The 22,953-nt window shown below is 38.4% G+C and overlaps 1 pseudogene; it reads right to left on the bottom strand.

Annotated features, from left to right (window-relative positions):
* LOC139859724 (G-type lectin S-receptor-like serine/threonine-protein kinase At1g11330) lies at positions 1–17,722 on the bottom strand (annotated as a pseudogene).
* Positions 17,723–22,953: the final 5,231 nt, after the last annotated feature.

The raw sequence follows: 22,953 nt of genomic DNA, 5'->3' as shown, positions 1-22,953 counted from the left end.
CTATCTAGGCTCTACATTACTCATTGTAACTTCGTTATTAGAGTATCTACTCGACAATTGGGAACTTGTACGAATCGTAAACGCAGGCTTTTTGGGCAATGTAACGATTGCGGTTTCATTGCTCAACATAACAACTACTTCCGACATTGTTGGCCTATCATTCATAATTTCTTGTACACAAAGAAGTCCTACATGTATTGTTGGTGCATAAATCCCGAGTTCTATTACGTTTATTGTTCTATTTGTTATGTACTTGATATTTCAGTCATATATGTACGTGGACACTTATACTTTGTGTTTATGATGCTTAGTATAATGTCGTGAATAGGTCAAGCAGTCGGTTGGCTGCTCAAGACCATCGACTGATGGTAGGGACCATCGGTCGAGGGACTGTCACCATCGGCCGAAGGTCCCCGACCACCGGCCGATGGTCGCTGTATTTAGTATAAATACGGGTTTCGTGGTTTTGTGTTAGGTTACACACCATAAACCCTTAGGCCGTCGTATTACTTGCTGCTAATCGTCCCAAAACCCTTACCAACCGAATACACAGTCTTAGGCATCGATTCTATCAATTATTCATTGGTTAATTCGATCCCGTTAGTCTAATACGTATTCGACTCATTCTAATTAGTGTTTCCGCCATTAATCTAGATACAACGTATGATCTAAGGTCCAAACTACATCTACAAAGTGGTATCAGAGCCTTGTGTTGCTGATCCATACGTTTTTGAGTCGAATTTTTGATTTTTGTGATTAGGGTTTGTGTCAAAACGGGTTTCAATTAAAAGGTTGGAACTTTTACGTTTAAATCCAGTGTTTTCGAGTGTTTTTGTGTTCAAAGGTGTTTTTGTGAAGTTTTCATCGGTTTTGTTTGAGTCCAGAACGTTAGAATCAATCAAAATTTGAGTTTTGGCCAAAAACCCTAGTTTTTTCTGCCCAGATACGTAAGAACTACCCTCGACCGATCGTCATTGACCATCGACCGAGTGTCTTGACCTTCGACCGATAGTCACTCACACTCGACCGATCGTCTTAAGTTGAACCGGAGGACAGTTTGTGATAACCTTGAACCGTTTGTCTAGACCATCGACCGTTCGTCCTTAGACCATCGACCGATTGTCTCAGTCCTCCGACCGATCGTCTCAGTCCATCGGCCGATCCTCTTTTAATCCAGAATAATTTAATTAATTCATAATTAATCACTTAATCAGTTAATAATGTCTGATACAAACGAGAAATTAACAAACGAATACAGTGCACTTGTTATTGCACCCGGAATTCAAAGACTATTATTAAGCGAAAGTGAATCAGGATCTAACAATAAAGTTCCGAGGCTTGAAAACTTAAAAGACTTTTTAGAATGGAAAGTTAGGTTTGTGATTTACCTTAATGGACAAGATTCTCGACTTTGGGAGTGTATTGAGACTCCTTTTGTTTGGCCATCAGGGGCTGACGGTGAACCTAAAGAAACTCATGATTTTGATCCCGCAGAACGCGAAGGGTATAATCTTGAGTGTCGGTGTTATGCTCAGTTAACGCAAGCCTTGTCTAAGGAAATCTTCGGTCAGTTTAAGAACCGTTATAAGACGTGATATACTCTTTGGCAGGCTATTGTGTCCGCAACTGAGGGTACTGCTACTTATAAAGCAACTAAAGGTAAAGTGTTGAAGGATGAGTGGAAGGTGTTTGCAGCCCTTCCAACAGAAACTTTGAGCCAGACTTTAGAAAGGTACAGGTTATTGGTTGCCGAGATGACGGATTATGGGATTGAGGTAAAAGATGATAAGGCAATAAAAGTGTTGGCACTTGGTCTTCCTGAGAAGTGGGATTATGAAGTAGAGAAGATCCAAAACCTATATGTTGCTTCTGGACGTCCTTTGACATTGACTGCATTTACTTCAAAGTTAATGGAGAAGGATATTCAGGTTGAGGCCAAAAGGAAAAGGCTTGGTACTGTAGCAGCCAATGTCACATCTAGTGCTTCTTCTTCTGGTCATGCTCCATTGCAGACAGCGTACATCACAGCAAATGCAAATCAGATATCTGCACCAAAGTCACAATCTGGTTACTTTAATGCCAAAATACAGAACTCTACAATTAAGATGATTGAGGACGTTCCGACTCAGCAGACTCAGAGTCCACCTCAGACTCAGACTCAGAGTCCTATGTTTCAAACTGACAATATCAGGAAAAGATCTATTGAGTCCATTCAGGAGGACATGGCTTTAGCTGCTATCGTTGTTAACTCTTACAACGATATGATTAGTGGACATGTTCTTAACAATCATCTCGAGAATGAAGATTATGATCAGATCGATGAAGATGAGCTAGAGAGGATGGACATTCTGTACTGTATGGGTAGCATTGTTAGGCGTGCAAGGAAGTATTTAAAGAGAACTGGTCAACGATCTTTGAGTTTAAACAGGGATTCTAAGTTTGGTTTTGACATGGCGAAGGTTAGATGTTACAACTATGATGAACTTGGTCACTTCAAGAAGACTTGTACTAGACCACCAAAGGCTGGTTATCATGATCCTTTTCTTAGTACAACCATCTCAGTGACTCCCCAACACGTCATTGTTGAGAAGGAATCATCTGGTTCTGCTCAACCTAAAGCCTTAACTGGTTCCACAATATATCCTGATGAAGTTTGTGACTGGTCTATTCCAGTTGATGCTCAGAAAGCTAATGTTGTATTTATGGGAAAGAGTCCGGCTGAAATTGAGGAAGAAAGAGTAGTTCGAAGAAGAGCAGGTTGTAAGGGTAAAGATAATCCAAACTGCACATGCTACGTGTGCAAGTGTGATGCAAGGTTAAAGAGAGCTGAGGAGCTTATGAAATGGTGTTTCAGAAAGAGGGTTAAGGAACAACTGTATGATAAGTTCCGGAAAGCCAAGGATTTGTCAGACATTGAGTTTACTACTGATCCATCCGATGAAGAAGAAGGTAAAAGTTGTCATGAGGGTACTTGGTTCAGAGAAGAGTTGGGTCATTTGCTCAACCGTGATTTTGTGAGTGGTGATAAGAAAGTTGTGACGGTTCAAAGTCAAGTTAGTTCAGATAATAGTGAGGGTAAGGAAGGTTATGAAGCTGATTATTCGGACAGCACAAGTTCGGAGTACGAATCAGAGTCAGATGCAGAATCACAGGATGGAAGGAATAACTATGCTTTTATGGCTAATACTTCCAGTAACGATAAGGTATGTACTGATTCAATTTCTAAATGTGCTTATTGTTTTGGTTATGAACAGGAAATTGAAAGACTTGAATGCGTTATTTCTAAGCTAAGTGAAATACCTGTTACTTGTGAGACCTGCCCTAAACTTAGGACTGACCTTAAGAACCTAAGCTTAGAAAATCAGACCAACAAGAAGAACTATGAAGATGCCCTTTTCTACCTTAACAAACAGAAAGAATATGTTGAGGTGATTAAGTCTCTAGAAAACCAAATAGGTCACATGAAATCAACCATTAGAGATGATGAAAAGGTGATCACAATGTATTTGGGGCAAATAGAGACTCTTAAGGCTGAAAAGGATTCTTTTAAGTTAAAATATGAGTCTGAGAAAGCTAGAATAGATAACTGGCAGAGGATGTCGTATGTGACTCAGACTTTTAATCATCCTAAACGGGAGGGTCTGGGATATTCTGAGGTTGCACCACCTCTTATGGGTGAGTATGTTAATAAGCCCGTAGAGAAGTTTAAGGAACCAGTGGTGGAACCACCATATGGTAAACCTAAGGAGACCCCAGTAGTTAGTGCTAGTAAGGTTGTTGATTCTAAGAACCCTACAGAGGTTGTTTATGAGACTGAGTCTGATACTGACATAGACACTGAGAAAGATAGCAAACCATTTGTGCCAGTGACTAAGCCAGTTACGATTCTTAAGAATCCAAAACACAGTGAGAATAGGAGTGAGAGTCTTAAGACGCCGACAAAGAGTGTAGAAAGGCCCAAACAGAGTAAGAAAAAGACCACTTTGTCTACTCCTATTAAGTTTGTTAAAGAAAATAATTCAAGAAAACAGCAGGTTAGTGTTCCTAAGGTAGAACAACCACCTAAAGGTGGGAGTTCTAATTCTGAGAAAGTGTCCAAGTATGTTCCGCCTAGTCGGCGTCAGACTGTTGAAAAACAGGTTTTGACACCCCCTACGATTAGACAACGTACTGAACAGCCTAGGAGACAGTTTTCACCGATTAGACGCAGGTTGTTTAACGTTAATGATTTTGATAATGTTAACTGTTTCAAATGTGGGAGGCTGGGACACAGGGCTGTGGATTGTGGACCCATTAGACAGACACCCCGCAGGAAGATTGATCTCAGCCCAAATCGTTCTTTTTATAGAAGATCATCTTCTCCTGTGCACAATTCAAATGTGAAAGTAATTGATTCAAAGGTTTTTCAAACTAACGATTATTATAGAAAACCATTGCCTAAAAATACAGTTTGGAGACCAAAATCTGAGGTGAAGGGTGTTCAACGTCCTGCAGGTCCTTCGGGATCCAAGGGACAATGGGTGGAATTGCCAATTGTTGGCATTGACGGGAAACCCACTGCCATTAGGGCATGGGTTGCCCTTTCTAACTAATCCTCTTACTTTAATGTGCAGGTCGCCTACAATCCACGCTGCAGTACATGGATTGTTGATAGTGGGGCGTCCAGGCACATGACAGGGAACTTGTCCTTACTTTCTAATGTGAAAACAGTGGATGGTGGACCGGTTTCTTTTGCTGGTAGTGAAGGAGGGTTTATTACTGCTCAAGGTATAATCGCGAATGAAAATGTCAGCTTTGATAAGGTTAATTTTGTGGAGCAGATGTCAAACAATCTACTTTCAGTCTCTCAGGTTGCTGACAAGAAGTATACAGTAGCATTTGATGATAAACAATGCTATATTTTGAAGAAAGAATTTGTTATTCCGGAAGACATGATTCTGATGACTGCTCCCAGATGCAAGGATCTCTATATCCTTGACATGCGTAAGGCTCATGTAAAGGAAGCTACTGGCCATCAGGCTTTCGTTTCTAAAGCTACTGAACAAGAGTCTATCATATGGCACAAGCGTATGGGTCATTTGAGTCTGAGGAAGATGAACAATCTAGTCCACAATGGATTAGTTGAGGGTGTTAATCTTAAAAGTTTTCATATTCCTGATGTGTGTCTTCCATGTAAACAGGGGAAACAAACGAAAAAGTCACATGCTACCAAAAAGCATCATTCTGTTAACATTCCTTTGGAGCTGTTGCATATGGATCTCTTTGGTCCAGTCAACTGTAAAACTCTCACAGGAGAATCCTATTGCTTGGTAGTTACTGATGAATATTCACGTTTTTCTTGGGTGGTGATGTTGAAGAATAAGTCGGATACTTTTGAGCATATTAAGGTGCTGATTCTAAAGCTCGAAAGTTTATATAAATTGAAAGTGAGAAAGATTCGTACTGATAATGGTACGGAGTTTAAGAACAATCAGATGCTGCAGTTTTGTAACGAAAAGGGGATACAACAGCAGTTCAGTCCTGCTTATACACCACAGTCAAATGGTGTTGCTGAGAGAAAGAACAGGACTTTGATTGAGACCGCAAGAACAATGTTAGCTGAGGGTTATGGTATCCGTGTGAGGATGGTTTTGATCTCACAGCGTACAGTGATTCAGACTATGGAGGTTGCAAGAAAGATTTCAAGTCAACATCAGGAGGGTGTCAATTTCTTGGTAGCAAACTAGTAACCTGGCAGTGTAAGAAGCATACAGCAGTGGCTCAGTCCACTTGAGAAGCAGAATATATTGCCGCGGCCAGCTGTACATCACAGGTTATCTGGATACAACAGCAACTACGTGACTACGGTTTGAAAATCTCTAACACTCCTATTTATGTTGATAATACTGCTGCCATAGCTGTCACTAAGAATCCCGTAAATCACTCTAAAACGAAACATATAGGGATTAAATACCATTTCATTAGAGATTGCTATGAGAAAAAGTTAATTGATGTAGTGCAAATTGACACTACTGCCCAAAGGGCTGATCTCTTCACAAAAGCTTTTGATAAACCACTTTTTGAATTTCTATTAAATGAGATAGGTGTTAAGTTGCTTCAAGATGTAGTTCCTGAAACTGAAATTCCTGAAACTGAGGTTCCTGACACAGAGGAATCTAAGCCTGAGACTGAGTTGTGAATGGTTAGAAACTGCTTGTAGAGTTTGAATAGTTTTGCATGATAGCTTCTAGATCATTTGCATTTTTCGTTTGCATGATAGATTAGTTTTTACTGAAATTTGCATGTTTGCTTATGTTTTTAGATAGTTTTATGCTTTTGTACAGAGAAAATCAAAAAGCCATAAAAATTGAAAAACCAGAAAAACAAATAAAAATTAGAAAAATAGAAAATCCATAAAAAGTGAAAAATCAGAAAATGAGTTGCTTGTTATGTTTGTGGGGAAGTGATTGCAATACTGAACTGACATGTAAGTTGTGAAAAACAAGTAATACAGGATGATTGATAATATGTTGGTAAACTTTATTGATCTAATTCTAGATAGAGATGATCACACTAATAACGCGTAAATATCATGATGAGGAAATCGTGGAAAGGTTTACAGCGGTTGAGGGTAGTCACCTACTTATCACTGAATATGTACCGAGAAATGATTGAACAGAAACTCGACAGACGGTTGAGGTCTCCCCTACTACGATTTATACTCGGTAGCAAAAGGATAATTTTGTGAGTCCCCAAGGTGAGCATATTTTGTCTAGGATGCATACTTGTTTCTATTTACCTTTATTACTTGGACCGAAATCCAACAACATACATATCGGGTACCCAAAGGGAGGTGTTTTCTCTAAAAGGGTTGAGAAGTGCAGTTTTGTATCACAGACACAGAATGATTTTTAAAAGGCAACATCATCGGGTTCTAGATTTCCACATACGAAGATTGGTTTTCCGTGCAGTTATAACAAATGTCAAAGACAGTGGTGCGTCATCATCATGTTTAGTTGTAATCATTTATTTATTTATTTTGTTTATGTATTGTAAGGAGAAAATGCAACATCAGAAAATCCAAAAAAAAAAAAAAAAAAAAATTGCAAGTTATGGATTGTTTATGTTTATTTATGTATTTATTTCAATTTGTAAATAACATGATGCACTACATAGCTTCAAGAGAATCATGGATCAAGAATTGAACAGAGTTTCAGAGATTCCTCGGTTATCAATGTTTGAGACAACATACATTCCAATCGGAGACTTATTTGAACGATTTTGTTATCTACATCCGAGGGGGAGAATTTATCAGATCATCAGATATAGAGAACTTAAATCATTTAGTTCACATCTCAATTAGTGAACTTTACATCTTTTGTCTGTGATATGGGATTGTGCCTATTGACCTGGATAGAGGGAATATCTTCTGGAAGGTATCTTAGCGTTCCATCACTCAAATATATATATCACTTCCATCCATCCAACACCATACATCATACTATTTCCGTTTAAGTATGGGGTTTATAGCGGCCGGTATGCGTCCTTAACAGAGTATGCAATAAATTTGAGATTAACAATGTTATCTGAAACGAAAGGTATAAGTTTAAGGTAGAAGCCAAAGGCTGACAGGGTTGCTAGAAACATCGTGAGATGGTTCTGTTCAATAGAATCGAAAGTACATTGATGTGATAAGAGGACAGCGTCAACAGGTTTGTGCTCAATTGTTCTACCCGAGAAATCGTGCGATCTCAAACGAGGACTGACTTTGTGATGTAAATCTGACATTGAAAAATGTTAAAGTAATTAATCTAACGTGATCATCGAAGTCTAGGGTGAAAGTTGATGAATGTTTATTGATATATTTGAAGGTTGTTCTGTATATGCTTTAATGAATAAGTTCGTGAATGAACTATGGAATAACATGTCAATATAGTTCAGTTCTGATCCCCGAATCAAAAAGATTCAATCAATTTTATATGCCAACTCACAAAAAGATATGTTATTCTTCTGGAAGTGTGACTGATGATAAGCAGTATTATTTGTTCCTATGCTGATAACATCATGAATTTGTTAATGTTAATGCTTTATGAAACTGATGTTAAAGGTTTATTATCCACAGATCTAAAAGGTTAAATGTTACTGATTATATCTGTTATTATATTGCTGATCATGATACACTTGATCTTGTACAGTTATTTGCTTTGTGTATTTGCATGAGCATGCATTTCTGAATTAGTTTGCATTCATGTGTTAGTTGCATGTGCATTTATATTTCATCTTTTAAGTCCACAACTCAGTTCTGGGTAAGGTTTACTGTGAAAGGAACCTTAGGTTTCTTATTGTTTTGAATATAAGTTGTTTTGAGCTTAAAGGAACAAAGCGTGATGTTTTTTATTGTGGAGATCAGTCCCACGGGGAGTTAGTGTAAATGGGTAAAAGTCTGATATTGAAAAGTGTTAAGTTTTAAAAGTTTTCAAATGTCAGACCACCGGCCGACAGTCTTTACATCCGGCCGATGGACTCAGACCCTCGCCCGAGTGTCAAGACCATCGGACCGACGGACTTGACCATCGGCCGATGGTCACTGACAGGATATAAAAGGACCCAGCGATGAACGGGTCAGTCACTCTGGCCAAAATTGTGTGATTTTACCCTAATTTTTCTGAAGTTAAGGAGAAAGGTTTTGATCCAGTTTTTATTATTCATCTTTTCTTTGTGATCTTAGCACCGTAAACAAGGTAACATAACTCTTAATCGTTTGTTTGTAATCGATGATTTAGTGTTCGAAGTATAAACTTTAAATCGGATGAGTTTTATTTGAGATCTGTTGAAATTGATGTTTGATGTATGATAAACGGCCCCTTTAGCATCTGTTATAACAGGAATTTGAACTAGAAACGTCAAATCGGACGATTTGATCAATTTCGATTCACAGATCTGATGAACTACCTCCGGCCGAGGGTCTCTGACCATCGACCGATGGTGTCCATCGATCGGCCGGACATCTTGTCACTCCGCCGAAGGTCGTTATTTGACCAGTTTGTGTATGTGGTTAGACCATCTGCCGTAGGTCTAGACCATCGGACCGATGGTCTCCACCATCGACCGATGGTCATTCTGTTGGACCGATGGTAGATTATTTTGATTAATTTTAATTGAATGATTGGTCTCTGATAATTTCTGTGATGCCCATCTAATGCTAGTGCTTGTAGTTTGTATTAGAATGTCAGGTGGCTCATTTGTTGGTCAATGGATGTTCAACATCGACCGTAGGAGAATCCTAGCTAGATATCGACCAATCTTAGTAGAACAAAAGGTCATTGCGACTCGACAGACTTATAGTCCTTGGGAACAGATTGGGTGTCAGGCTTTCATAGATATTGGGGATTATTACTGTCCTGCTCTACTTAGAGAATTTTATGCCAATGTTGCTTTAGAGGATGGTAAGAAGAAGTTTGTACACTCGGGTCTATTTAATCAACAGTATAGGTGGACTTTAGAGGAATTCTCAAACCTGTTAAACGTTCCTCATACTGGGGTTAAGATACTGTACCCTAGCAAAGATATCAGAAAGATTCCCAGTAGATTCAGATTGTCAGATGTTATTGTTAGGATATGCAAGCCAGAGAAGGTAGTGTATACTGGTAGAGTTGAGGTTAGTGATGAAGATATCTTGCCACAACATGAGATACATTTGAGAATCATCAAAAGAAATGTGACTTTTAGGAGATAAGGAGATCATTTGCTGTCTGGTACTGAAGTCTTGTTTCTATATTGCCTACTAGAGGGTATTCAAGTGAATGTGGGACACTTTCTCATTCATGTGATGAAAGATTTTCTTGAATCAGAAGAACCATTCCCATATGCAGCTTTACTTTATAACTTGTTTGAGAAACTTGGTGTGATTCAACATGAAGAAAAGTTAGTGCCAGAGGATCCCATAATGGGATGATTGATTCTGATGTTATGTTTATGTTTGATTATTTTCAGATTATTGTGTAATTTGATAATGCTAGCCTGTTAGCATTGATACGGTATCTTATGTCTGTAATGATCTAACTTTGAACATGTGATTATGTAATCGTGATCGTATTAATGTGATATGTTCTGTGATGATAAATCAGTGATACTTAATTAATCATGAATTTAACGCTGATTAAGAATTGTGTTTGCAGTTTTTGTTAATCATGTCAGGTGCACAAATGGATCAAGAACAAGCTGTCCACAGTTCTGAGACTGAATCATCAGGAGGACCCACATCTGCTAGTCTTCCAGGGTTGAAGGCGAGCCCTAACTCTAATCTGATGGCGTGTCTAAATGACAAAGGTCCAAATGCTAGCAAGTACAAGACTGTGATTGAATTCTTGAAGCGTTCAAGGATATTTGCTGCGGTGTCAATGCCATGTACTGCTTATTATTGTCATCAGAGAGAATTCTGGGCTAACGCTAGAGTGGAAACTGTTGATAATAAGCCTGTGATAGTAAGTCGAGTATGTGATCAAGAGGTTAAGATATCTGAGTATACTATTCGGAACACGTTTTTGTTTGAGGATGATGAGAAAATGCCCAAGAGACTGTCGAAGACTAAGATTACTGGATGTGTGCTGAGATGTGAGTATGCTGGTGATATTACACGTGCTACGATCAAAAGAAGCGGATTCACTCCACCGTACAGATATCTGTCTTTAGTGATTGTTAAGTGTTTGAGTACGTTACAAGGCGGATTTGATGAGCTGAGTGAGATTTATCAGGGAATGTTTGCTGCCTTGATTCTGAAAGCTGATTTCAATTTTTCGGGTGTTATCTTTGATCTGTTGATGGAGAATGTTACGAGCCAACAATACTTGATTTATCCGAGGTTCCTGCAGATAATGATTAATGCTCAAACTATGGATCTACCGAGATCAAAGAAGGACGTCATCGAGCTGAAACATATGACTGATCTTACGTTTAATCGATTAAATCAGAAGAAGAGTGCTAGTGATGGAAAGCTGGTGTGTCATCTTGCGAGGGAAGATTATCAATGTCCACCAGGCAAGAAGTGGAGGAATGAGAACAGTCTATCTGGTCATGAGCCTGATTTTGAGCTAGCAAACAGTGATGAAGAGGTTGATCAGCCGATGAATACTCAGGGTACAGGTGGTTCTGGTACTGGAGGTTTGGCTGATGAGCCCGTTGATGTTAATACTGGTATTGGTGAAGAAGCTCCTAGAGGTGAGAGGAGACGTCTGGTAGAAGATGAAGGTTCTCAGGTTTCTACAAAGATGAGACCGAGCAAGAGGTTTAAGTTGGTTTTGAAGAATCCAGGTGGTTCTGCTACAGGTGCTACACAAAGAACTGCACCTACTCAAGCACAAAGTCAACAACAGCAACAAAGTCAGCCACGGCAACAAACTCAACCGCAACATCAATCACTGCCAATTGTTCAACAATTGTCTCAAGAGACTGTGTCTACTCCAACTCCGGAGGCACCACATACAGGAGCAGGAGGAGTTAGTTCATCTGCGCTTCAGAATCTGAATGATTTGTATGTTCAAGCTATGGCTGATAATCTGAGAATGAAGAAGGATATGGATGCGAAAGTGGAGGAGTTGAGAGAAGAGAATCGTGTGAAAACTGAGGATGTTACTAGGTTGAGAACTCAGGTTGATTTGTTACAGAAGAAAGTTGGTGATCAATCATTGTTGTTAACTGCTACAAAGAAAGAAGCTTCTGAAGCTAGAAAGGTGGCAGAGTCGGCTTTGGCTAAGATTACTGCTTGGGAAGAGAAGTTTGATCTGGTTGAATTGCCAGAGGGAGAAACTGATGTTCAAATGGTGGTGGCTCCTGGTACTTCAAAAGAAACAGCACTGTCAGTAATTCCTTTACAAATTGATTATAGTTTTAGTGAATTCTTTTCTAAACAGGATGAGCTCAAGCATTCTGTTGTTTATGATGATTTAGAGGAGGGGGAGATCCCTCACAACTTCACCAGAGCTGAGCTGGACGAGCTGGTGCGTCTAGAGCAAGAAGAAGCTAAAGCTGCTGACGCACAGTCCGATGATCCTCCATCAGAGGATGATTCTTTTGGCCCTGAGATTTCTAAGGATATCGATGATGGGGAAGTTGATGGTTTAATGGAAGATGTTACTTTTGAAGAATATCCTACGTATATGAATGATAGGAATGAAGATCTTCCTGGTTTTGAGGAGTTGTTTAGAACAGATGACGAAGTTTTGAATCGAAGGTGTAAAGAGAAAGAGAGAACTGAGGTTTTGCCTGAAGGGTTCTTGCCAGTCAAGTATAATGATGAGGTTGCTGCGAAGTTAGAAGCTGACTGGCGTGATATTTTGAGGATTCGAAAGTATTGTGAAAAACCGAAGCTTGAGCCAAAGTATTTGAAGATGATAAATTTGAGGAAAGGTGCGAAAGGAAGGATCTTGGCCTGGGCATACATTGAAGAATTCAACATGTTTGCAATTAAACGAGAGTTTGGAGTTGACTACATCAAACATGGTCATGAGTTCAAGTCACTGCCGTATTTTGAGCTTATGCAGATTGCCAGGTTAAAGATGTTGTATTGTGGAATGAACGATCGCTCATCATTGTTGGTTAAGAAAGTTCTAATTGCGTACAATTCGAATAACTGGAAGGATTTTAGACCACAGTATCCGAGGATTAAGTACAGGGTTGATCCTATTAATGGAGTATCTCGACAAATTTTGAAGTATAAGCCGGCAAAGACTATGAAGAAGGTTCCGTTAAGAAAATTGCCGCAGAATTGGAGTCAGAGATTTCGTTGGTGGTTTTATGATGATCGTTCTGAGGAAGCTGTGATTGTTTTAGATAAGCTGAAGGAAGATGATATCGATTGTATTCGTGTGTTGGATCCGATCTGGTTAAGGAACTGTACCGAAGCTGATATTTTTACTTTGTACTATAACCGTATGCTTTATCGTCGTGAAAACAGGGTACAGGCTGAACAGTATGTTAAAGTGGCTAAGCTGTGCTACTTGAACAACATGGTGATCGATCCGTATGATGACTGAAGACTTATGGAATAGAACTAGGTCTTAGGGGGAGTTTGTTGGTGCATAAATCCCGAGTTCTATTACGTTTATTGTTCTATTTGTTATGTACTTGATATTTCAGTCATATATGTACGTGGACACTTATACTTTGTGTTTATGATGCTTAGTATAATGTCGTGAATAGGTCAAGCAGTCGGTTGGCTGCTCAAGACCATCGACTGATGGTAGGGACCATCGGTCGAGGGACTGTCACCATCGGCCGAAGGTCCCCGACCACCGGCCGATGGTCGCTGTATTTAGTATAAATACGGGTTTCGTGGTTTTGTGTTAGGTTACACACCATAAACCCTTAGGCCGTCGTATTACTTGCTGCTAATCGTCCCAAAACCCTTACCAACCGAATACACAGTCTTAGGCATCGATTCTATCAATTATTCATTGGTTAATTCGATCCCGTTAGTCTAATACGTATTCGACTCATTCTAATTAGTGTTTCCGCCATTAATATAGATACAACGTATGCTCTAAGGTCCAAACTACATCTACATGTATGCACTTCATTGCCTGTACAAAATTAATGCAATCATGGTCCCTCATTGAAGGATCGATTATCTCCTTACCTTTGCCGTCCATCCAATGTTTCCAAGCCTAAAAAATGATCAGAAACCGTTAAACTGAAACTGTCTGCAACTATTTTATTTTGTAAGAATGAAAAAACAAAGAAAGAAGATACAAGTACCCATTCTGATACGGTAAGAGAATCTCTGGTGCAATCGGAACCTGTACTTTTTCTACCGGTCACAATTTCAAGAAGTAAGACCCCAAAGCTATATACGTCTGATCTTTCAGAATATCGCCCGTGAAGTGCATATTCAGGTGCCATGTATCCACTGCAATTAATAAAACAAGGACATAAATTTATTAGAGGTGGAGATTTTAACCCAAATGGGTCCATTCGGGTTATTCCTTATGCCTAATGGGTTGAACAGGCAAAAGTATCCCAAAGTTTAAAATAATAAAACCTTCAAATTTTTTTTTAATATATTAGACGCACTAATAATAATTTATAAGGATTTTGGAACTTCTGAAAAAAGATAGTTACAGTGAGGTTAATGTGGCCTGTTTTGACAGGTAGACTAATTAATCGTTTTGGCAAGTTACCCAACCTACTTGACCCGCCCATTGTACTCTTTGTCTATATGATTAAGATGTAAGTTTTATTTACAGGATGATTTGTGGACTTACTAGGTACCAACAACTCTGTTGGTTTTGTCTTCAATTTGATTAATCTCAAAAATTCTTGCCAATCCAAAATCTGAAATTTTAGGAGTCATCATTTGATCAAGAAGAACATTGCTTGCTTTTAAGTCCCTATGAATAACTTTGAGTCTTGAATATTTGTGCAAATAAAGAAGTCCTTGAGCTATCCCTTCTATTATTTTGTATCTCTTGTTCCAATCAAGATTTACTTTCTTTGATGGATCTAATAACATTATAAAAAAAGTATTTTAGCTATGTGACACAAAAAAAATTGATTATCGAATATAAGAACTCGTTAGAAAGTATAAAATGTACCAAATAGGAACTTGTCTAGGCTTTGATTAGGCATGTATTCATACATTAGTATCTTTTCATCTTCTTCAACACAACATCCCAATAATCTAACAAGATTTGTATGTTGAAGCTTTGCAATAAGTTTCAACTCGTTCATAAACTCTTCACGTCCTTGCGATGATCTTGTTGATAGTCGTTTTACAGCTATATCTCTGTTTCCAGGCAATGAACCCTGCATGGTTTTTATAATTTAACCCATTTGCACATGTACTAGTTGATTATAGCCTTTTTACAACTACAACAACAAAAACCAATACCACATAAGTGGTGTATGGGGGATGTGAGATGTAGACAATCCTTCCCCTATCCGAGAATAAAGACAAGTCATTTCTCCACCCAGAGTTAAACTCTCAAAAGTAGAGAAAGTCATCCCTCTCTCTATTCGACGGATAGAGAGATTGCTTCCGAATGGACCTCCGGCCAATAAGTAGGAAAAAGTTTTTTAAAAAATAAAATTTAATTAAAAATAAAATTGAGACGCCATGAAAATGGTAAAATCAAATTTTCATGGGTTTTAAATCCTGCCTAAAATTTAATTTAAGCTTTAAGAGTCAGTCAAGTTGCCAATTAATCGACGCTTGATGTCGACTCAATAAATAGAGCCATAAATAAATGAAGGATACATAAAAAGGAAACATATGATACGAGTCGCCCTATAAAGTTTAGAAATCATTGAATTAAAAAACTTAGATGATAACAAGAACGTATAGTTTCATTCCAAAAAGTGTTTCAGGCTAACCCAACCTGTATAGACAGTAATAAAATATATATACATAAATACATATAAAATCCTTTTTGACTCATTACCCAACACATCCATATTGCTATCTCTAGTAACTACGATATTTTACAAGCTGTACCTTGTAAACAGGACCGAATCCACCCTCACCGAGCTTGTTTTCAACCGAAAAAGAACTTGTTGCTGACAACACACTTTTGAAGCTAAATGATACAAGCTCCGAACTGTTACGAGCATCTCCGGATGTGGCACTAATAGAATCAAATCCAAGCAATTCCTTGTTTATTCTCTCTGAGTAAACCATAACCATAATCAGTAATCTTGAAAATGGAATATAGAAAATAAATTTGACCCTTTAGGGATAAGTTATAACCCAAATTGACCCATTCATAAGTTAATGGGTTGCGATTACCACCTCTTGAATAAAAAGTGTAAACATTATTAATTTTATGTATATGTTAATGTTTACCTTTCCTTATTAATCTTTTCCTTCTCCACAAGTAGCAAAAGATACTGATAATAACCAATCCCACAGATAAAATAACGATCGTAACTACCATCACGCCTTTCCTTATGTGGATCGGATTACGTTTTTGACTATAATCTACTGCATGTTGACCATGTAAGAGAACATAAGTTTCCGTTTAGGGTGACAGACCCTTACACCACCAAAATTATCACTACACATGTATTATAATACTGTACAGTAACCAATGTAGCAATAGTTCAGTGGTACCCGATACCTTTGTAGCTGGGACCCGCCATGTGGAAGTTTTGCCATAAAATAGGCGCAGGTTCAATCCCCAGTCGCGGCAAGAATATACAACTCTTGTGGCACTGGGATGATGGTTGCTCCTGTCACATGTGTGGGGACCTGGTGGAGGTACTTTTCCGGCATCCGACTCTTTCGGGGCGGGTCTGGTGTGTTTCCAAAGGAAACACAGGGTCGGGGTGTCCCTGCCAAACGTACACCTTTTGCCATAAAATACTGTACAGTAAGCAGTTTTGCTGGTATATGGATAAATTTTGGTGGTATGGTATACGGATCACTGTCCTTTCAGTTAAACATAGCAAGTGAGAAATTAACATTTACAACGAAAAGTTAATTACCCATTTCCGAGTTATGAACACGAACATATAGATTATGACCAATGCTGACGTTAGTTGTGATGTCAACAAGCTCTCTAAACCAATTCAAACAAACTATCGTAACTTCATCCGTCACATTCTCATACGCGTAAGCTGTACACGAACAGTTCTTCAAGCATTCGTATTCACATTCGCTAACACTTTTAGCTTTATCCCTAACCGTAACCGCATAATCAGGCAGCTTTAGTCCTTCAAATTTCAAAAACGAGTCTCCATCGTCACACATTAACGTCTTATTCCTCACACATCCACCTGTCCAATTTCCCACACTCCATTCGTCGCTCGATTTTGGGTCAAACCCGGTCAAACACTCGCACACCGGAACATTTTCAGTTTTCTGACATATCGTAAATGGACCACAGTAGTTATAAAAATCACATGTATCTAAAGGTGCCTGCCATAAAACTACCCATGTGGTTTGAACCCATACAAGTAGCTGAACCCGCCCATTAGGAGCCAACGTGAACCGTGTTCTAACCGTGTCTGTTGAAATGCTCGAAACAAGATAAACTTCGTCTTGTTATATAACGAGACTAAGGTACGTTGAAAATCCTTGTTCGAATTTTATAAATCCACTCGCGAAAGAAAGCGTAGTAGCGTAAACATTGCTTCTCCAATACGGTTTATCTCGTTTCCAAATGAAAATTTGATGTCCGTACGGATCTATTCCAATTGAGAATATACCGGGTCGCAGATCTTCATCGTTTACCCATGATGTAAGACGGGTTACTTGGCCCGTTTTTACGTTTGAGGTGATTTTCATGTCGGATACAAATGTGTCACTTGGGTGATCAAAACTCTGCCATACAACATCATTTTCGCCATGTCTGAGTACCAAATTCCCATTATCGAGTAACACTGCATCTACGGATTGTACGGTTATGCTAATTCGAGACACGTTTGATGTCCAAACGACGGTTTTGTCACTTAATACGACAAGATTTCCGTCTTCAGAAAGACGAAAAATAGGTGACGAATTTTTGTGAATTGGTGATGCTCTATTAGCAACCCATATGATTGTTTGTTTTGGTATTGTGTTGTACCATATTCCAAGGTATTTGTTTGTTGAATTATTAGGAATGAAGAAGCCTAATGCAAATTTGCCTCCTGCTGAGATTAGGGTTTGGTTGTTAGTGATGAAATTGGTTTTTGTAATGCTGTTTTCACTTGTAGAAAGTGGTAAGAAAGAAAATGAGATAGTAAACAAAAAACAGCATAACAATTGCATTGATGTATGTGTTTTGAGATTCTGGTTAAACATTTGTTAAATCTAATTTGCAAAATATTGACATGCTTCTTCATATACAAGTAGTTTAACAAAGGTTTTCACATATGCCGACTAATGTGAAAATTTTTATCATTAATCCTCTCTAAGGCTTTATTTACCGTGAGCTGTTGTAATGTAACATGTTTTGACTTTTGAAAAGAAATTTTGTTTTGAATTTTGACTTGTTTGTAAGATATTATATTTTAATCCTAATTGATAATGATCATGTGAGAAGTACTAAACTTTATAATGATACTCGGGTAGGATTAAAATATGGTAAAGCAACTATTCTTTATATATTATTGTTTTAAACCATCTCTTTTTGATAAATGGAGGATTGATGGTTGTTGCTTTTGATGATTATGATGATACACAAATATATTGAATGTAGACATCCTTTCGAGCATTAATTGATTTATGTAAATATATATGATATGATGACATCAATCCAGGTTTTATCCTTGAATCTAGAACTTATATAAACGGATAAGTTTTTTTCTTTTCAGACTATCGAAGAACGGGAATATCAGATGTTAGATGTTAGGTTTTTAGGATCCAAACAACGCAAATGATTTGGCAATATCACATACCCACAATGCAAAACCGAAAGAATAAACGCAAAAAATAAATCGACACAAGCAAATTAACGTGTTTATATTCAATCGTTGGATTGGTTTACTCCATGGCCAACTAGAGTGTTTTTATTATATTTTTCGAGCTCAAGGATTATATTTATAGTGCGAAACAAAATAAAGTAACTAGCGTCCCTGACTTGCTGGATACGTCGAACCTCATGTTTGGCAAGGGTCCAGTCGCCAAACGCGACCTCCCCAAATCAAACAGCTCCAAAACCTTCGAACCATTTTCTCGCGTCTTGACATACATGATCGTGTATGGTGATCCAGTGTTACCAAATACAAGCCACCTGCTGGTACACACATTTGTTCCTTGTTTAATCTTCTTCACACCTTCAACAATCTCCCATTTGAAGGAGACATTAAACAACCCAAACTCGTCAACCTATCAACCAAACAATCTAACCAAGAACGTGTAACCACCATTATACAGCCAAGTACCATTGACACACACACACACACACACACTCTCTCTTAACACATCTTTGGATGAGCATACTTTCGACACAAGGTCTATAATCGAAATTATAACCCTCTAACTCTTTAGTCGACATCTTCTCTCATCAAGTCATCATAAGACCGACCGAGACTATGCAAAACCTGAACTTTTCATTCGTTAAGACCTTAGTAAACATATCAACAACATTATTCGTTCCAGGTACTTTCTCCAAAATTAAATCACAATCATTATATGAGTTCACAAATAAAATGATACCTAAATTCAATGTTTTCTGTACGAGTATGAAACCCACCGCACTTTAGTGGTCACAGTATGAGGCGCAATAGTCTTGTTTCTTGCCCAACCCACCCAAGAAGTTCTTTAACCATATAAGATCTTTAGTAGCTTTTACAACAGCCATATATTCGGCCTCGAGGGTCTACAAAGCAACACTCGTTTTTGTCGAGACATATAACTAACCATTGTCTTCCCCATTGTAAACACGATATCCGTAGTGCTTTTACCCGAATCATCACATCACACAAATTAGCATTCATGTAACCTCTAAGTATGACATTGCTTTTAGAGGAGCACAATCTCATACTAGAGGTTCCCTTCAAATAATTAAGCAACCATTTAACCGCTTCCCAATGCTCTTTCCCTGGATTCCACATATAACGGCTAATAACTCCCTGCGCATGGGCAATATCTGGTCTCATACAAACCATATCATACATAACACTACCCACGGCCGAAGCATACGGTATATTATCCATCTCCGCTTTGTCTTCATCCGCTTTAGGTAATTGACTCTTCGATAATCTCGATGTGCTACCCAAACGCATTATGCGAGCCTTTGCTTTATCTATGTTGAACTTCTCTACAACTTTCTCGATGTATTTTGATTGAGGAGAGTAACTTTCACACAATCAAGCACAATACTCATGACATGTAATTGCTTAACACCACCAAGATCCTTCATCTCGAATTCAAGAGGTAACATTCTCTTCAAATTGTTCATCTCGGGCATGTATGAACTTGTAAGTAACATATCATAAATATATAACCTTAATATGATAAAAGAGGACTTGGATTTCTTCAATTAACAACTATGATCCATCTCGCATCTCATGTATCCACTCCTCTACATAAAATCATCAAACTTTAAGTACCATTTCCGAAGTGCTTGCTTCAATCAATACAGACTTTTCTGTAGCTTACAAACCCACTTCCCTTTACCCTCTACCTCAAATCGCTCATGTTGCACCATATAGATCTCCTCATCAATATCACCATGTAAAAATGAGCTCTTCACATTTAATTGCTCAAGATATAAGTCCTCGACAATGACCATACAATGCACCAGTCGAATAGTAGTCATTTTTACGATCGGGGAAAATGACCATACAGTGCACCAGTCGAATAGTAGTCATTTTTACGACCGGGGAAAATATCTCGTGGTAGTCAACTCCTTCCTTTTATTGAAAGCCTTTTACCGTCAACCAAGATTTTATGTCTTCTTGTCATCCAACTCATTCTTAACACAGAATACCCATTTGTTTACATTGCCCATTTATTATGAGGTAGATTCACAAGTGACAGGGTCTCATTTCTCAAGTGATCTCATCTCTTCTTTTATGGCAAGCTCCCACTTTATAAATTCTTTAGATCTCTTTGCCACCATTCTCGGTATAGAGAAAGTAGTCTGTTGATGGAGAGTACCTATGATTAGTCTTGGGCATTCTAGTTGAGCGTATTAGTGTAGGAGAAATTGTAATGGGTGATCCAGTGTTATCATCAAGGGCATCATCACTAGAACTCTCGCTATGTTCGGAACTATTCTCTGAACCATCCACATCATTAGCATCTTCTGATGCCTCACCGTTAATCGAAAATTCATTGTTACCCGAACTCCCACTAGGACCTGCAAGATCATCAATAGAAACATAATCAAAAGTAACATAATTAGGTTTAGGACTCACCATCACCGCCTTGCCGTAAACTGAGTCTTCATCACATGTGACATCATGACTGCAAATCACCTTCCTAGTCTCGTTAACCAAACATCGGTAACCCATTTCATCCGCCCCATAACCAATAAACGTACACCTCTTAGATTTTTCTTAAAGCTTGTCACTATCCGCATCTTTAATTTTCACATACGCATCACACTCAAAGACCCGAAGGTGATCATAAGTCACCTCCTAACCTCATCATTCATCCTCGTAGATTCAGAAACCCAGCGGTGTTGAGGGTCCCTTGTTGACCAAGTAATATGCCGTATTGACCACATCGGCCCGAAACATCTTAGGCAAACCTACATTTAACCTCATACTCTTTGCATACTCACTCAACGTACGAGTTATACGTTTGATGACCCCATTGTGTTTCGATATCTCTGGGACTATTTTCAACATTTTAATCTTGAGATTTCTACAATAGTCTTGAAGTTAACGACTGATGTATTCCCCTTCATTTTCCGAATTCAAGCACTTAACTTTTAGCTTAGTCTCATTCTTTACACTAGCAATCCACTTCACAAAAGTATCAAACATGTCATATTTAAACTTTAGAAAGTAAACCCGTATCTTTCGAGTGAAGTCCTAATGACGGTGACATAATAGCAAGAACCTCTTTATGATTCCACATTCGTTGGCATAAAATCATCCGTATGAACAAGCTCCAATTTTTCCAACGTGGACGCATTCCCAGACTTCCTGAAAGTCACCTTCTTTTTCTTCCCATAGAAACATGGTTCTCAAAATCAAAGCTCCAATATCTTCAAATCTAAAATTCTCCCACTTGAAACAAGCATTTTCATACCCTTCTCACTCATATGATCAAGTCTTTGATGTCATAGAGTAGACTCGGCCCCAACATACATCATAGCAACCACCGTGTCTTTATCCATCACTTCAACCATGTAGAGTGTTCCCTTTTTATTTCCACGATCCACTACACAACCACACATAACCACCATCCATTGGCGGTCGACGAAAGTAACAACATTACCTTCCTCATCCAATTGACAGACCAAGATAATTTTCCTATTATGTTTCAGAATGTTCCTCACGCTCTTCAAAGTCCAATTAGATCTAAGAGTAGTACTCAAAACAACATCTCCAATGCCTTTACCATCATTCTTTTTGTTTTCTGTCAATCTCACTTTACCATGATACGACATAGAATTCTTCATCATGCTCATAGATGGTTTAGCATGAAGGAAGCTCTCGAATTCGTAACCCAAGACTCTGTCAAATTTCTACGCTACACCAAAGCGCATCATTTGTGTCTTTCGCGGTAAAGTTGACACTTTTAGTCGGGGGATTCTTACAATGACGTTAGTAATGCTCTTTTTGATTGCAACCCCAACAAATCGCTTCACTACGGTCCTTCGATGGATACCTCTTCTTAGACTTCTCCTTGCCCATCTTTTCCATGCGCTCAATTTTCCTACCTCGGTTGAACCTACTTAACAAAGAATCAGACGTTGATTTCCTATAGCTTTTCCTACCAGTATCTTCACCGAGAATCAAATCTCTAATTATTTTAAACTTAAGCTTAGTATTTTCACGTGGAACTACTAACCGCAGTTACTGTACGCGATCAACATTCCAGTAACGAAGAAAGCAATATTAGTTCCTTTAGGTCATCATCAAACACAATATCCACCAAAGACAGTCTCGATATAATATTGTTGAACTCGTTGATATGGTCCGTCGCACTTATGCCTTCCTTCATCTTCGTGTTGAACAATTGACGCATCAGAAAAACTTTGTTTGCGGTGTTAGGTTTTTCTTACATGTTAAAGAGTGCTCTCGAGCAACTACATATTGTCTTCTCATTCACAACGTTGTAGGAAACTTTCTTCGCGAGTGAAATGTAACACCGTACTTTTTTTTAAATTACACAGCGGAATATCAGTTTATCAAATCATGGTTATAAGCATATGTTAAACATATATGTTACTGTTCATTACATTTCAACGGGTGTTACTTTTTAAAACAGTTAAGCAAAGTTATGTCAAACATCAGAGTTCTTCAGTGTGTCAAACATAACCAAAGTATGACTATCTTCTCCCGTCCCTAGCATGCGAAACCATATAACCTGCAGGGGAG

The sequence above is a fragment of the Rutidosis leptorrhynchoides genome, chromosome 7 (assembly GCF_046630445.1).
Source record: "Rutidosis leptorrhynchoides isolate AG116_Rl617_1_P2 chromosome 7, CSIRO_AGI_Rlap_v1, whole genome shotgun sequence".
NCBI classification, from domain to species: Eukaryota; Viridiplantae; Streptophyta; class Magnoliopsida; order Asterales; family Asteraceae; genus Rutidosis; species Rutidosis leptorrhynchoides.
The sequence above is the reverse complement of the archived record's forward strand: the minus strand, read 5'-3'. Positions and strand labels throughout refer to the sequence as shown.